Source organism: Pogona vitticeps, chromosome 5 (assembly GCF_051106095.1).
Source record: "Pogona vitticeps strain Pit_001003342236 chromosome 5, PviZW2.1, whole genome shotgun sequence".
Lineage (NCBI taxonomy): Eukaryota > Metazoa > Chordata > Lepidosauria > Squamata > Agamidae > Pogona > Pogona vitticeps.
In genome coordinates this window covers 75,451,821-75,469,731 of record NC_135787.1, presented here as the reverse complement: position 1 = coordinate 75,469,731, position 17,911 = coordinate 75,451,821, and the positions used below count along the sequence as shown (strand labels likewise).

Genomic DNA, 17,911 nt, shown 5'->3' with positions numbered 1-17,911 from the left:
TTCCCGCGTCCCCAACTCCTGAGGCCCCGCCCTCTGGCCGTTGGAGCATTCCGCTCTCATTCTCTTCTTGCTCGGGACCCGCGGAAGTCACACGACCACTTCTATTCTCCTCCCCCCCCCCCCCGCGCGAGACAGCAACCCCGTTTGCCTCCCTTTTCCGGCTAGAAATCGGGTCCACCGCCCCAGCCCGCTTCGGGGCCACCCACGTTCGATGTGGCAGGGAGGGGGAGGGAAAGATCCCGAGCGGCTCGCTGGTTGGTCGGGGAAGATTCGGAGGAGGGGGGCGGAGCTCGAGCCCGTTCTCCGAGATACCACGGCCCGCGGCAGAGGCGCCCTGCCCTCTGTGGGCGTGTCCCAAGGAAGAGGGCGTGGCCGAGAGTCCTGAGCAGGAGGAGGGGGCTTTGTTGTGGCGCCGGGAGAGGTACGGCCGTATCAGTTGGGGGCCGGGAAAGGGGCGGCCGCCTCGTTACTAGCCTGAATTTCCCTTTTCCTACCCGGGCGGGACAGAGCCGCCTTCCTGACCCTGGGGGCCAGCAGTGAGTGAGGTGAGAAACGGGGCCGGGCCGGGAGGTAAGCGTGGACAGGGACCGCTCTTCGCAGCTTCCTCCGCCTCAGCTCCGGCACTCTCGTGTTGTGCTGGAGGGGTGGTTAGGGATCTTCTCTGCCTTTTCTTTCGGTGGAATCCCTCTGAGGCGGCGGCGGCCTCTTCTAGAGATGCACCAGGGTTGGGTTTCCGCTCCAGAAGGAGGTTCTCCCCCCGCCCCGCCCCGCCCCGGTCCCAAGATAAGGGGAGGAACTCCGGCAGTTCAGACGGAGTCACGGCGAAGGAAGGCAATGCCCTTAACCATGTGCAAAGTGCTTTCTCTCGCAGGGGTCGGTTCGGAAGGACGCTAGGGAGGAAGCCTCCAGATTTGCACAGGAATTCGTGTCAGTTGCGTCTCGCCATCTTTTCACTACCTGTTCCTAGGTCTGCTTGCAAAGAAGGAGTGTTTATTCCCACCCTTTTAGTGCATGTCGGTGTGAAGAGAGAGGATTCTGTCCCATTCTAGAGCACCCTGCCGCCTAGAGAAACATAACACATTTTCATCAGATTCTAGTTTCTTTTTCAAGTTAAGGTGCTTCCAGTTAGAGAACAGTATTTATGGAAAGCAGTTACTGTATTTTGAATTAACATTGAAATAATATAGTGTGCTGAATTTTTGTTCATTTTTTTACCCCTTGTGATTACAGTCATATTTTATAATGTATAAAACTGGTGTTTTTGTTTTCCAATGTAAAATCTTGAACAATAATCCTGCAGAATGGACTCCTCTCTGTATCTGTGTAGGTAGGACATCAGTGGTAGACTTATGCTCGTACTCTCTTACATTCATAATTATGCCCCTAGTTCTTATCCTTCTTCTTCCACTGCAACATTCTGCGTTTGATCTTTGAACCAGTGGAGTTAACAGACATTGTCAAAGGTTACCTGTTGTTCAAGGGATGTAAGCCCCCCCCCCAACTACCTCTTGCCCTACGGAAGAGATAGTTATGGTTGATGAATCTCAATTTCAGAAGGAACTGTAAGTGTGTATAATACTTTCTGAGTCACAGCAGCTCTCTCTTCAGCCTAAACTCATCTCATCAGAAGAAACTAATGTAAGGTAATGCAGCATTAAAATGATTAAAAATGAATTATCTATGAGTCCTACTTCGTGACGTATGCAAAGAGAAGAGATAGGCTTCCTTCTGTTGCTGCTTTATTTTACTTTGTCAAGAGTGATGGATTCAGTCTGTGCAGCAGCTTAAATGGAAAGAAGAAAGGCGTGTCTGAGTGACATCTGTTCTGTTACATATGAGCTGCCGTTTCCAGGCATTGAATATGCCTAATAGTGCAGCTGAGAGACATGTGAAATACGCATGTGATTAACAGTGTGATACTACAGGTGTAAGTAAATCCCACTGAATTTAATAAGGCTTATTCCTACATGAGTTAGTGAAGGACTGCAGCCCAAAGGGATATTTTTTCCACTTTTCAGTTGAAACAGAAACATATACCGGTACCTGAGCAAATATGTACAAAAGGAGAAATTATGTGGAGCATATTTTCCAATACATAAGCTTTTAAATGTGAGATTGTTTTATACCACTGAAGTGTGTATGGGGACAGGCAAGTGGCTAAACAGAGATGCATGCTATGAGGATATTACATTTCCCTACCTTGTTTCCCCAAAAATAAGACCTAACCTGAAAATAAGCCCTAGTATGATTTTTAGGATGGTTGTAATATAAGCCCTCCCCCCCCCAAATAAGCCCCAGTTAAGTGAAACTATTGTGTAGTAACCAGAAGAAGATGACATGACTGTATTTGAATAAATGTAGATTGTTGTACATGAAAAAAAAAGTCCCCTGAAAATAAGCCCTAATGTGTTTTTTGGAGGAAAAATTAATACAGTGTAAGACCTGGTCTTATTTTCGTGGAAACACAGTAGTATTCCACCAGCAATATTTTGTCTCTGGGAAAGCAAGAATGCTACTTTGCTTCCACACTTATAGATTAAAATTATTGCTGATTTCATTCATACCCTCTCTGAAGCTTCATCTCACTGAGATAGTTGTATGTAACATAGTCATTAAATTAATTGGTAGTGTGATTTAATCTTGAAGCTCCATGTTTCATCTTATGGAGGATCATTCTTGAATACTTCATGTTAACTGATCTGGAATAACTAATGTTCCTTGATTGTGTACTCTGATCCTTTGAAAATCCATTTTCCCTTTATATTGAAAATGGGGGAATCAGTCTTGAACCAATTCAGTATTAAGGGAGCTGTGATTAATGCGTAACTAATCTGCCTTTAATTAACTTGATTATGTACCCTAAAAATCTAGATTGAAATTTTTGGCTTTTTAACAATTAAATTAAATGTTATAACTGGGTAAATTAAATGTATTCAATATGGGGATATGTTTCTATGAATTTTTATTGGGATAGTGGGGTGATTTTACTAATTTTTTTGTTTTAGCCAATACCTTATATATTTCAGATGCTTTGAGTTTTAGGGTCTCTGGGTGGACATCATATGTATGTATGTTGTGTGTGTGTAGAAAAATGGAATGCATCCCAGTTCATATACTATATAGAACAGCCTGATCGACTTGATTTGTAAGAAGGAGGATATAGTTTATGGCTGCTTAACTTAATTGCTTTTACTTAAGTTAAGCTCCAGTGTTGTCAGTTTACTTGAAATTTTCTTTCAAGAGAACTTGTTTTGCGTCATGAAGTCTAAGTGGAGACAGTTCTCTGTAGCAACTGGTTACTTGCAGTGTGCAGTGTGGAATCTAGATTGGAAACACAGCAAATTAGAGCTGAAATTAAACAATTTAATCTTTTTTTTAAAAAAAAACATTTTCTGAAAGTGTACCTGCATCCTTTAAATGAAATATATAAAATACATTAATTTTTCTCAGAAATTGCATTAAGTTCATAACTTCAGTGCTTCTTAAATGAGTTTGGGAGGCTGCTGATTGGTTATAATCAAATATAATGGCTGGAATTTCATGAGTACATGCATTATAGGAGTTATTTATTAGTTACTATTTAATGGCCATTACAGATATAAAAAAATACTCTTTGCAAATCATTATGAAGGTAATCATCCCATACCATTTCTACACGACTGTTCCCATATTCTTTTTTGGCAGAAGTCAGTGCAATGTTGCCCTCCAGATGATGTTGAAATGCAGTTCTCATCACCCCTCACTATTGGTTGTGTAGCTAGGACTGATGGAAGTTGCAGTACAACAACATCTAGAGAGCAACAGATTGTCCATCTCTGTTTTCTGGCACGAAAGTGCAAGCATAGGGGGCAGAGAGGAGAGGGAGCTTCCTTGCTTAGATGTCTAGGAGGCCGATCTCTTTTGTTCTGGGGTGTCTGGTTGGGATCTACAGTGGTGCCTCGCTTAGCGATTGCTTCGTTTAACGAAGAATTCACTTAACGATGTGTTTCTTGGAGGAATTTTCCGCATCGTTTAACGATGTTCTCTATGGGGGATTTTCACTTAACGATGTCTGTTTTCGCTCATTTTTAGTGTCTTAAAATGTTTGAAACCTGTTTTAAATGCTTGGAATCGGTAGTGCACCTTGTGAAACCTATGCAAACTTAATTTGGCTTTGTTCTGAGTCTTCGTTATTTTTTGGTGATTTTTTGTTTGAATCAATGGATTTAAATGGGGAAAACAAAAAATCACCATAAATTAACGAAGACTCAGAACAAAGCCAAATTACGTTTGCACATGTTTCACAAGGTGCACTACCGATTCCAAGCATTTAAAACAGGTTTCAAACATTTTAATACACTTAAAAATGAGCGAAAACGGACATCGGAAAGCCAATTGAAATGCATTGAGTTGGCTTCAATGCATTTCAATGGCTTTCCGATGGGGGAAACATTGTTTCACTTAGCGATGTTTCCTATGGGGATTTTCGCTTAAGGACGGTAATCTGTTCCCATTGGAACAGATTAACCGGTTTTCAATGCATTCCTATGGGAAATGGTGTTTCGCTTAATGATGTTTTCCCATAGCGATGTTTTTTAACCAATTAACATCGTTAAGCGAGGCATCACTGTATTTCCAAGCATGTGAGAGTTGCTTGATCTTTGTTTGCTGTGATAATAATACATACGTCCCCTAAATATAGGCCTTATATTCACTTAGAGTCATTGAGCTTGATTTGAGGGCAGGGAACTGGCCAGGGAGGTGTATGTGTCAGTAAATGGTATGATGGGAAAAAAGTGGAATTGTTGTAAGTGAAATCATGTGGTGGCTGCTAATTAATAAGGTTGCATTCCGCACTGAGCAGTGGGCACACAAAAAGAACTGTAACTTGGGTTTCATAGTATCAACTTGCCCCTATGATTTACATGAATTTACTTACCCATGTGTAAATTACCAGTAGGATTCCAGCCAATATGTACTAAGTAAATAATATAGAAACAATATTACGTTTTAATAAGTATATGTAGGCAGTCAATAGCAACAAGAGAGAATTCTGAGTCAGCATAAAGATAGTTGACATGCATTTTTAAAATGGACCAAATTTCATAATGAAAAGTTTAGCAGTTAGTGACTTGGTACTTAAAGCATTCCAATAATTAATTATCCATCTGATCTCTTGTGGTGAGTGAAATCAGTTCCAGACAATAAGACAAAGCGGTTGTCTCTCCTTTTTCCCTGTATAATATATTATTAATGCATGGGCCATAACACATACTGGCACTATCCTGGTATACCCTGTTGAAGGGACTGGTTGCAGGTATTGGAATAACCTGTTTGCATGACTCTGTATCCTAGGTCAAGAAAACTAGCTATGGGAACACTAGCCTTATACTGTGCCTCATGTTCTGAGTTAAACATTTACTTCTGCTTTCAGGGGATGGAAAGGAAATTGGTTTGTAGTCCTGCTGTGAGGGAATCATATAAACCAATTTGGATGTAACAGCAAACTATACTTTTGTGGAAACAGCTGATTTGACAGAGTATATGGGGGTGGGGAGTATGTGAGTGCAAAAGTAATTTCTGATCTGGAGTTATGTGTGAAGCAATACATAATGATATGTCCACAAATGAAATTCTCCCAAGAGTAGCCAGTCTTTCCTATGGAGCCATCAGAGAGGCACAGCAATAAAAATAACTATATATCAACCTTCATTTTAAATATCTCAACAATGCCTGAAATGTACCTCTTTATCCTTTTTATTTACTTTTTTATTTTGTAACTTTGTATTATTTCTTTTTTTAGATTCATCTTGGGATCTGGGATGTCTTACAACAGATTAGAATGGAACTGCGTGTAATTTAGGCACTATATACAGGTAATTCTTTAATGTTAGATTTATAAATTGCAAACCAGCTGGGCCAGAGTTAAAATCTCAGAGTTTTGCTGGTTTCATTTATGAGCAAACCAGCAAAATCACTCTGATTGAATTCAATGAGGTTTCATTCTGAAGTAACTTCCATAAGAATGGTTGTGACTTTCACTGAAATAGTTGGAATTTCAAAGATTTTAACTTTGGCTTAATCAGTGTCCTGTAGCCTTTTGTAAACCAAAGGGAATCTTCAAACTGGTGATGATAGAAAAATTCAGGTGCAGAATATTATTTTGTGTCATACTGTAATTACTTTGGGTTGATCACAGTCAGACTGTGCCACAGGATATGCTGAAGTTCTGTGATGTATTTAGCTGCTCCCTTAGCTAGCAGGAGTGACTGAGTAATGTGTAGCAGGTTGTTCTGTCATAACAAAGCAGGTTTCCCACAGACTCCTGGCATAGGAGTAAACATATTAATTATATGGTTCTCACAATAAATAGAAAACTAAGCCCATTTGAATGTATCTTAGACAAGTTTCAGAAATATGTTTACATCCAAGATTTCTTTTCTTCAAGAGGTTGGAGCAATTTCATCAGAGGAAAGAAATCTTTGGATACAAAATTTAGGGTTTTATAGAATTAATTGGTAAAAGATTAGGACTCTGGATATTGTGACAGACTAGGACAAATTTTCATTTGGCCATAGAAACTCACCGAGGAACTGGCAAAACTACCGTATTTTTTGCTCCATAATACGCACTGGACCTTAAGACGTACATAATTTTTAGAGGAGGAAAACAGGGAAAATATATTCTGAACCAAATAGTGTAATAAAATATTTAATAAACTATAACAGAATAACATTTGAACCATGTAAAGTGAACAGCAGTCAACAGTGGCATTAAGAACCATTACCGCTGTCATTAACAAATGGAGAGACTTAAAGCTTTGTGTACTCTAGTTTATATACCATAAATTTGTGTACCATAAATTTAATTCAAGTACATATAGACCATTATCAGCCAGTGATAAGACCTATACCACGCTACCTATATTTTACATTTCCTTTCATCCACCTCCTCCCCATGCTTATAGAAATGTCTCAATCACAGATGAGAATGTTGTGCAACTCTGCCCAGCTACAGCTCAAGCCTATACTAAGTTAGAAATGGTTTGTCTGATTTGGCACTGCATTGAGAGGTCCCTTTTAGTTGTGTGGAGGATAAATAGTGGAATTAAACTATTTAACAGCTGGTTTTCCTTATTTACTTTAGGTTATGCAAAAGAACAGCAACACAAAGCTTAACCCATTCACCGGCAGTAGCACATGCTCAGCATAAGACCAAATCTCGGGTTTCTGACATAATTGAACATTTATAGCATGCAAGGCACAACAGGTTAGGCCACACAAAGCCAAAAAAACTGAATACAAACTATAGTAGCTGAAATCAGGAAGCAGGTACTGTAATCCAGTTAGAAGTCACGAGGCACAGTTAGTTTCCTTGCTGCAACACCCTTTGGAAATACATTCTCTATTAGATGCCCATTACTAGTTGAAAAGTTTGCAAGTTGAATCCAAATTTCCCATAGAAATGCACTAACTGAAAGTTTGAATTTCCCCGCTTTCCCCGCATATTAGGTATGGTAATATCTGTGCACTGGAGGATTGTGGGAGGAACATTCCAGCCCCTGATGGGGGTCCTGTGGGGCACCCCAAAACACTGAGTAGGTCTCTTGGCTTCTTTCGGGACTGGGGCTGTGCAGCCCTGTTCTGATCATGAGGTGCAGCCAGGGGGTCACCATGCTTTTGGGGGATAGGGCACAGAAAGGGGAAGAATTTTTAGGGGCCATTCCAACTTATACCAGGGGAGATACCATTATTGTAAAGGTGGTTTTTCCAGGGTAAGGCTCATCTATAATTATTGTAAGCCGCCCAGAGACCTCTGGGTAGAGTGGGCGGCATATAAATTAAATAAATAAATTAAATAAATAAATAAATAAATATTGCACTTTGGATGTGCTGACCCCTATGATTTTCCCAAATGTGGGAAAATCAACTGCCTAAGTGGGGAAATGTGTTTGTGGTTTCTCCTGGTTTTTGTAGAATCACTCTTTCCCCCCCCCCCCCCTTTGGTTCTTGCCTATTTTCATTGCCTACTGCTATTGGCCTTGCTGGTTTTCCAGGTAGGCTGCAGGAAGCAGATCCTGGAAAGCTAGCAGTGCAGAATGGTGAGGTCCAAACAACGAATAGTCTCTGGTGCCACTTCAGAGGCCTCCCAGCATGGCAGTGGGAGGCTTCTGGGTGGTGGTGGCTGAACCCTTTTTTTACTGTATTTACTCCATAAGACGCACATACTTTCTCCCCCACTATTTGGGGGGGAAGTCCGTCTTATGGAGCGAAAAATACGGTACTCCTTAAGTATATTACTTGCGTTGAAAGCCTTATTAGGGTCACTATAAGTCAGTTCCAACTTTGCCACATAACTAACTAACTAGAATTGTTTTGTCTTTCTGCTTAATTTTTTGGGAAGGGGGGATATGCAAATTGGCTCTTAAAATTTTAAGTCACATTTTAAAGCATTAATTTAAACTAAAATGCACAGGTAAATATACTGTGCTTGCATTTCTTGTTTAGTTCAATGAGAAAATACGTGAGCTTTAAATGTCCTTTAGGACGGCAATACTGTATGTGTGAAAACACATTACTGAGTGTTTGTAGTAGCTTAGCCATTGCTCCTTGGGCTTGTAATTGTATGTTTTCTGGTTTGTAGCAAATATTATTCTGACTATTTTGAAACAGAATGATGGTTTATGAGCATGGCAGCGAGAAAAATGTTAAAAGGAGAATATGTTGCCCAGAGGAAAGTGAAATGAATCACTGTTCAGTTAATTTTGTGGATTTTGAAGAGGTGCTTCGTTTTCAAGCTTACATCCATCTTTTGATCTCCTTATTAAAAATAAGTTGGAAAATGGATTAGTTTTAATATTGTACAGGACTGTCTTCAAAAACTGTTGGAAGTGTAAAAGATAACTTGTTATTTCTTTATAATATGAGCAGAAAGTATTTTCTAAGATCCAAGGAAAAATATGCAATATAGAATAACTTTAAATAGTCCAAAATATGGCATCATGTCGGAATCAAGAAATATTGCTTTTGCTACAGGATTCCTCTCTATTCATCTGCAAGGGAGACAGATCTCTTTTGTAACGGAAAGGGTTTTTTATATGTTCAGAAACTGGAGAGTAAACTGTTTGCCTATGATTGATAGAATGTGGTTGATTAGTTATGCATGTCAGCTTCTTCATTGGTTTTAGCTATTATTATTGTGTTCTTTTCATTTGAAGGAGAAGGTAATGTACAACAGATCTACCCTGCTAGGTTCCCACAACAGCATACGCTGGTCAGCCACAACATTAAAACAACTGACAGGTGAAGTAAAAGTATTAATTATATTGTTACAATGGCACCTGTCAAGGGATGGGATATATTAGGCAGCAAGTGAACAGTCAGTTGAATTTATGCGTTGGAAGTAGGAAATGTGGGAACACAAAAAGATCTGAGTAACTTTGACAAGGGCCAAAGAGGGATGGCTAGATGACTAGGTCAGAGCATCTCCAGAACAGCAAGTTTTGTGGGGTCCTGGTATGCAGTGGTAAGTACCTACCAAAATTGGTGCCAAGAAGGACAACTGGTGAACTGGCGTCAGGTTTATGGGCACCCAAGGCTCATTGATGAACATGAGGAACAAAGGCTAGCCCGTCTGGTCTGATTACACAGAAGAACTACCTTAGCACAAATTCCTGCAAAACTTAATACTGGCCATAATGGAAAGGTGTCAGAACATACAGTGCATCACAGTTTGCTACGTATGGAGCTGTGTAGCTGCAGAACAGTGAGAGTGCCCCCTGTCCACCACCAAAAGCGCTGTGAATGCACACAATTGGGTTGTTCTGCTCCTGCACGCGACGTCTCGGAAGTTTCTAGAGTTTAAAGACATGTGATTAGTAGGACGTTCCCCCATGGAGTGCATGCTCCGCCCTCCCAAAGTCCCCTCAGTTCCTTTTTGCCGCCGCTTCTTTCAGAATTAACTGAAGATCAATTAACTATTTCAATTATTCCTTTTATATTTTCAGTCATCTCTTTTATTGGACATTCCCCTGTAAGTTATCTGTTTCCTTTTTGAATCTCCTCCATTTGTTTTTTCTTCTCTTTCCATGTTTTTTCTCCCCCCTCCATCGCCACCTTTCCCTTCCCTTTTCCCCTACTTTTAGATCCCACTTAACGACGGTCATGACCGTTGCCTCTTCTGCTTAGGAGAACAACACCAAATGCACTCCTGCCTCGAGTGCAAAAAGCTTACTAAGCCCGTTTTGAAACTACGCCTGCCAAGACTTCATTCTTACTTTTGGAAAAGGTCTCTTAATCCAGCCTCTATGGATCCAACAACTTCTCGAATTCTGTATTTGGGACATCAAGAAACCTCTCGCCCAATACAGAGCCCAGCGACTCCATCACCTTGAGGACCCTTTGAAGCCCGCTTTAAAGTTGAGCTTAACTTCGATGTCGAAAGCTCCAACCCGTCCGGATGACTCGTCTAAGAAAAAGAAAGACAAAACTAAACCTAAGAAAACTAAAAAGCCTATAAAACCGACCCAAATAGATCCACCTCAAACGGTAATCCCATCACCCATCCTCGAGGAATCATCCAGAGATGCTCCTGGATCGATCTCGGATGGAGATGACCCAGCTCTGACACCGGCTCAGGCTGCAGCCTCCGTTGCTAGCCTCTCGCCGAATACTGGCCTATCTCCGGCTGATCTTCATTCCAGCCAGGCCTCAGTCCATTCAAGCCCTAGATCATCAGGAATCATGGGAGAAACCCTCCTCTTCACTTCACATTTCACAACGAGTAGAAAATCATTATAAGACTCACGGTCCAGACACAGCTTTCCTCTAAACATCCCACACCAAACTCTGTCATTGTAGAATCCAGTCAAGAGCATGCAACAAATCATCTGTGGCCCTTACCAACCGAGAAGGAAGGAAATTTGACATTCTCGGAAGATGGCTCTTTTCCCTTACATCATTTATTATGAGGGTTGCTAATTATCAAGCCGCTATGGGCACGTACCACTGCCAACTATGGAATAAGATTCTACCTATCATTCAAGCAACTACAGACACCACCAAAATAGAAGCCTTCAGTATCCATGCCAAGGCTTCTACCTTGGCTAAACAAAGAATCACTGCGCGCCATACCGCAGATGCAGCGTAGGCTATGTCCACTTCTATTGCCTTGAGGCATCATGCCTGGCTTAGATTTGTAGGCCTTTCAGATGATACTAGAACAAAGATAGAAGACCTTCCTTTTGATGCTGTGGGCCTTTTCAGTGCCAAAATGGACGAGGTCATGGACAATCTCCATAAAATCTGCAAAATGGCATGCTCATATTCCACCCAGCAACCTTACCGATATCAACATCCTCAATTCCAAACACAACCCTTCTTTCAACAGCAGTTTCCATCATAGCAGCAACCATATCAACCATTCAGACCACAAGTATCTGACAGATCCTACCCAGCCCCATCTACATCTACCGTACCTTCCTTTCAACGTCAACAGCCACAACCATGTTGACAGCCCTTTCAACACCCACAAAAGAAGGGTAAGCAGTATCCATATACCCCTTCTATCTAGCTTTCAAACCAGACTTCATCTTGGCTTGGCGCCAAATCACTAATGATCAGTGGCTTCTTTCTATTGTCCAAATTGGCTGTTTCATCAAGTTTCAATGTACCCCAACCTCTGGCACCTTTCGGACTACTCCATACTCACTACCTCTCTGCGAAGAAGTTTCCCTTCTTCTCCAAAAGCAAGCCATACTCATAGTCGCTTCCCCTACATTGCATAATGGATTTTACTCTAGATATTTTACAGTCCTCAAAAAGGATGGAGGATTCCATCTTATTCTCAACCTTAGAAATCTTAATTCATTCAACCCAGATGCTTTAGAATGCTGACCCTCAACACTATCATCCGTCTCCTTTCACAGGGAGACCGGTTTGTCGTCATCGACCTTCAAGATGCCTACTTTCACATCTCTGTCCATCCACTTCATCACAAATTTTTACAATTCTGATTCAACAACGGTTCATACTAATTTTGCTCTCTCCCGTTTGGACTTTCCATGGCACTGAGGACCTCTACAAAATGCATGGCACCAGTCTCAGCCTACCTCCAACTGCAAGGTATCACCATATTCCCATACATAGACGACTGGTTAATAGTTGCTGCTTCTTATCACGATGCAATCAGAGCCACACAACTAATTCTAGATATTCTTCAAGATCTAGGACAAAATAAACCTTGCCAAATCCCATCTTGAGCCTGCACAAACTGCCACCTACATCGGGGCATATTTCAACTCCCTTCGAACCAGAGCCTTTCTCCCCCAAGAGAGAATCACCAAACTAAAACAAGCCATCCGACCCGTCCGACCTCTAGCTTCGGTATTGATGCATCAAGGCCAGCACCTCCTGGGACTCATGGCTTCTACCACAGAATCAAGACTCAAAATGAGGTCCCTACAATCATGCTATTTATTTATTTATTTATTTATTTATTTATTTATTTGATTTTTACCCCGCCCCTCTAGACCATGTCTACTCTATCACTATTCATTCCCATAACAGATCACTCTTCCAAACGTCTCATAGTAACATCAGAACTCGCCAGTCAATTCACCTGGTGGATGTTCCTCCCTCATTTGATGGTAGGCAGACCCTTCCAACCTCTACAGCTCTCCATTTGGGGTAATTTACACCTGTTCTCCAACCACTGGTCTAATCCATCGACCTTTGTAAGGCATATCATCTTGATGTCCGAGCAAAGAATGATGCTGCTTTTGGCAGAGCGGTCTTGACATCTCTTCTACCATGATGTCCCACCAACCGGTAAGTGAGCTTGTCAGTCACCCAATTGTGTGCATTCACAGAGGCCAGAAAGAAGAAAGAGAGATTACCTACCTGTAACCATGGTTCTTCTAGTGGTCCTCTGTGAATTCACACATCCCACACATCCTCCCCACCCATCCTCCCCTCTATCCGTCATGTTGTCTTTATATAAGCCTCTGACAGTGGCGGATTCTTACAGGAACTGAGCGGACTTTGGGAAGGCAGAGCATGCGCTCCATGGGGGAACATCCTACTAATCACATGTCTTTAAGCTCTAGAAACTTCCGAGACATCAGGCGCAGAACCCAATTGTGTGAATTCACAGAGGATCACTAGAAGGGCCGCTAAAGGTGTGGGTCTACTCATGAGTCAGGGCTGCAGAAGGTGTGGGTTTACTCATGAGTAAGGGCCACCGAAGGCACTGGGTTGGGGTGCACAAGTCAGAGGGGCTCCTCTGTGGACGGGGCATGTGGTGGTGGCGGCGCAGGAAAAGGAAGGAGAAGCGGGGCGGCTCCAGATTGCCACCAGGCGGGGGAAGCCGGTGCGCTCCCTGCCCATCCCTAGTGCAGGTCTACTCATGAGTAAGGCTTTATGTTCTATTTAAAATACGGGATTATCGCATTTTAAAGCTGCAAAAGGGCATTCTCTGTAGGCAAACCTATAACTGGAAGTCTGCTTTCTGCAAATTCTTTCAGAAACATCATTTTAAAAAAATTATTTCATCTGTCCCCTGGATATATATGGGTGCACATGCTTTCAGTGTTCATTATTTCCATTCAACTTTTTTTTAAAGGGCAGGATGGTATCACTGTTTTGTGCAAACAAGGAGGAGATGAATTATGCAGGTTTTCAGTTGCAGTCAATCAGCATGTTCATTGAGGCAGTGTATTTGAGCTTGAAATGTTGATTACTCGCTACAAGGACAAGAATTTCATTATGAAGTCTTTCTGCTTTCAGAATACACAGGTGATTCCATGGATAAGCAAATCTACCTGGTGCCTCTCTGAATGAATGACACCAGCATATGTGTTCTTCAAAAAATATTTGATTTTCATAACACTTGTGTCTTTAGTTGTGTATTTTTAAATACATGTAGGGGGTAGTTGGAAATTTTTCTGATTGCTCTTTTCATCTATTTTAAAAGAACCAGTGGGGAAAAATACAAATGCACATCACTGGAACATAGTCTGTGGAATTTTTTTTATTTTAAAAAAAGTGGTGCTCAAGTACAAATCTTATTTGAACTGGGCCTTAGGTGTTAGATTTTTCTCCTGATCACACCATACCTCTGTCACAGACTGTAGCAGAAGAAACATTGGGTTTAATCTTATTTTAAGGATAAATTCTTTGTTTCACAGCACATCGTTCCACAGAAGGTTGCCTGTGTCTCTAGTATAATCTCTTTGCAAGTTTGTATAGCTAAGCATGGAAATAAACAGATCAAGCCAAGTCATACAGGAGCAAGGAATAAGCGTAAGTGTTTTTCAAAGAGAATCTCATTAAATGCCTGACTAGCTCTCAGTTTGCATTTCAGTCACTGATACTGACAAGTTTAATATTACCCTGTTTCTCTGAAAATAAGACCTAATCTGAAAATAAGCCCTAGTACAGTGATGGCTAACCTTTTTGAGCCTGAGTGCCCAAACTGGAAAACAGCAACAGCAACCCAGCAGGCAGCAGGTGTTGGCGGCAGCGGAAGTGGCAGAAGCAGAAGTGGTGCCAGAAGGGGGAATCCTGGGCACAGAGGTGCCTCCAGACCCCATTTCAGATCTGCCTCCAGTCGTGCCCAACCCTGCCACTGCCTATAGCATGGCTGGCCCGCCACTGCCAGCACCAGCTGCTCTGGATCCTGTCCCACTGCCTGTTGGGGCTCTAGCACTGCGGCTGCAACCGCCTCCTCTGGTTTGACTGCCGGGGGTAGCGATCCAGTGACTTATGGCTTGTGTGCCCACAAAGAGGGTTCTGCATGCCAGCTGTGGCACGCGTGCCATAGGTTCGCCATCGCTGTTCTAGGGTGAGCCTAATTGTCTCCATACCAGGACCATACCTAGGGTATTTTGTCATATTGATAGTTTATAAAGATAACCTATATAAATGTCCACTGATTTTTCAAAATGATCATCTGATAAAGATAATTATGATTTGATTCTGATGGACCACGGTGGTTCCGGGGGGGAAAATTAGCCTTTCTTCAATAAAATCAGTGGGAAGTGGTTTTGAAATAGTTTATATATTTTGTCAGACAAAACAATGTATAAATCACAGCAAAATGACACATCTAACTATAAATAGCAATAAAATGGCATTTCAAAACATCATTCTAACAAGCATTTTAAAAATCTAACTAAAAATCCCAATATTTTAAGAATTAGTAACTGTGTCTGCTGCAGTTATCTGTAATACAGGGCTTATCCAGCTGCAGAACATTTGGAGTATGGGGAATTTGTTTTCAGATATTGGCCATGTTTAGGATAGATACTTCTTGTATATCTAAGTGAAAGTCAACCTCTCCTCTCCATATTGCTTGTGCCTGACATAATAGCTGCTTATCATGTTATGTGAATATTCTGTGGATTTAACCAGTTCCTTTAAAAGGTGTGTTCACCATATGTATTTTTTACCATTAAAACATCTTTTTTTTTTCCAAATTCAGGATTCTTCTTTAATTCAAAGCCTTTTCTAAGTCTGCTTATTATTCAGGAATTGTGCCTGTGAAAAAATGATGATTAATTATACCACAGGTTGTTCTTCTTCCTTATCTTTTAAAACAGCATGTGGTGAACAAAAGTAGAGCATTCAGTTGGCAGCTTTAATTTAATCACTTTAGCCCACTGCCTCTAGATGCTTGGTACATTATGGGAAATCCATGCTTTTAATCCATGTAAAATTGATGTTAATAAATACCAATATTATTTTTCAGTAGTTCTGCTTATTTGGAAAAAAATACCGTATACAGAGATGTAAATTCTTCGGAAAGGAAAATAAATTCTGGTTGATAAATTCTAGCCGAAATATACCATGGGTATACTTGGTTATCAGTTCATATTTCTTGTGCAACTCTAATTCTAAGCATGTGCGAATTGTAGTTCTTTTTTTAGCAAGCTTGGAAAAAGTAAATGTCTTAGTGTTTTTTGCTATGTCTGTGATTGTGTCTCTGCTTACAGAATACAAGTGGCATATAACTAATCAAATATATAACAGTTACAGAATCATGAAAATTCATTCAGTGTAGTTTGAAGAGATGAGGCAGAAAGCAACTATCCAAATGCTTTAGGTGTTGTATGCAGTGCCCAGTTAAAACTGGTAATGGGAAGTAGGCTTTCTGAAGAGTCTGAAAGCTTAAGATCAGCAGGGCTGTCTCTGGCTGTGGGCGAACTAGTAAAATATCCCTCTTTGGTTACACAACTTTTAATCACGTTCTTGCTGTGCTTTGAGGTCAGGTGGCATTTAATCCAGGATGTGCGTCCCAATTTGTTTTTGGGTTTGTGGAAAAATTTTTAAAAAAATTAAAGGACATGTGTGAGGGTTCGTGCATGCGGGCTGTCCCTTCTCCAATAAACGGACGAGACTCTTGGGGAAAGTCAAACGGCAACGTGTTTATTTCAACTTTAACATCATCAGTAACGGTTCCCATAAATGGGTTCAGGGACGTTTGGAGACCAAGGTTCGGCTTGGGAGGAGTCCATAAACTATGTACAAAGGGGTTAGAGTTCTCTGGGTTCCAGGGACCTGTTGAAGGCGGCACAGGTCCCGGTCCAGGGTTCGCTTCTTCTTCCAGGGATATCAAGGGTAGGGTCTCCTCGTCTCCACTCCAACCGTCCCAGGAGGATCCATCTTCTATTGTGTAGCCCCAGGGGCCGGGTAGCCCCCCAGCTTCCTCAGTTCGGCGATGTGCCATTGGCGTTTCCTCTCCAGCTCTCGAGCCACCGCCTCCCGCTCCTCCCGTAGCTTCCTACGCCACTCTTTCGCCTCCGTCTCACCCCAGTAAGACGGACGAGGCTTCAGCCCTAGTTGCCGGCGCCTCTCCGCCTCTTCATGTGGTACTCTGACTTGTTCCCACTTGTGGGTCCACGGATCCTCCATCCACACCCACTCCCAACCGCCCGGAATATCCCTCGGTCCTCCCCTTATATCTCCCATCCCTGCCTCTATCTCCTCCCCCCTCTTTCCCGCCTGAAACCGTCCCGTTTCGCGGGCAATTCTTAACCCCTTCAGGTCTTCTTCTAAGTCTCGGGTATCTACCCCCTTGTTTAGGGTGAGGGTTCCGCCGCACTCTGCTCCCCAGTCAGGGGTCTCCACTCCTTTCTCTTCCCGTCGCGGTGGGGATGGTGGGGGGGAAGTCTGGGTCTGGCTGCTATTCTTCAAGAGCAGCGGCACTCCAACCATGGCTTCCACCTTGGGAGCCTCACAACATGCACAGTGACAATAGTTCAAAAAAGTTACAGTAAGATCGTCCACACATGTAGCAATGCAACAAAAAAGTAAAAGCCTCTGGCCAGCAAGAAATGATCCGCAATTAGTACGCTTGCTGGGTAAATGATTCACTAATGGCTGTGTGTGATTTGACTGCAAATTTAACTTTCAAAACCAAAGAGGGGAAATGAAAACATTTTGTTGATGTGACCACAGCCTCTCTAATATAAACTGATACATTGAGAAGTGGACACTTACTGGCATTGGATGGAAAATGGAAAGGCTGTAGTGATAATCATATGGTAAGAGCCCTCAAAAAGGACCTTTGTTTTCCAACACATACAAAGTTCACTATAATAATTGATTCAGGGTAAAGAAGGTCAATTTAAAAAATGGTAACAAAAGTCACAGCTGCAAATAACAAAGTCAGTTTAAATGCAGTGATTATAACAACCAGCACCATGAAGTGATTATAACAACCAGCAGTTCAGATGTGATGTGCTGGTTAGATCATGGGGCTTCATTGAACATTGAAAGTAATTGGAAATCTTTGGGCTAGTTGCTGTGTTTTTCCAATAGGAACATACCTTTCATAAGATTTTTGTAAGGATGAAATAAGGAAGAGAAGAACCACGTAAGTCACCTTCAGTTAACTGGGGGAAGTAGAATATAAATGTAATAAATTCATCTGA

General features: G+C 41.8%; 1 protein-coding gene across 7 annotated transcripts in view; it reads left to right on the top strand.

Moving 5' to 3' along the window:
* Window positions 1-284: 284 nt before the first annotated feature.
* The window catches only part of KLHL5 (kelch like family member 5), a 64,487-nt gene continuing 46,860 nt past the window's right edge, over window positions 285-17,911 (top strand). For 2 of the 7 annotated variants that reach the window (XM_020786302.3, XM_073001154.2), the window contains exons 1-3: window positions 383-545; window positions 5,783-5,855; window positions 14,165-14,279. The gene's annotated coding sequence lies outside the window, so the exon portion shown is untranslated. Of the gene's footprint in view, window positions 571-5,782; window positions 5,856-14,164; window positions 14,280-17,911 lie in introns of all 7 variants that reach the window. The other 5 variants (XM_073001156.2, XM_073001155.2, XM_073001157.2 and 2 more) reach the window with 5 other exon arrangements.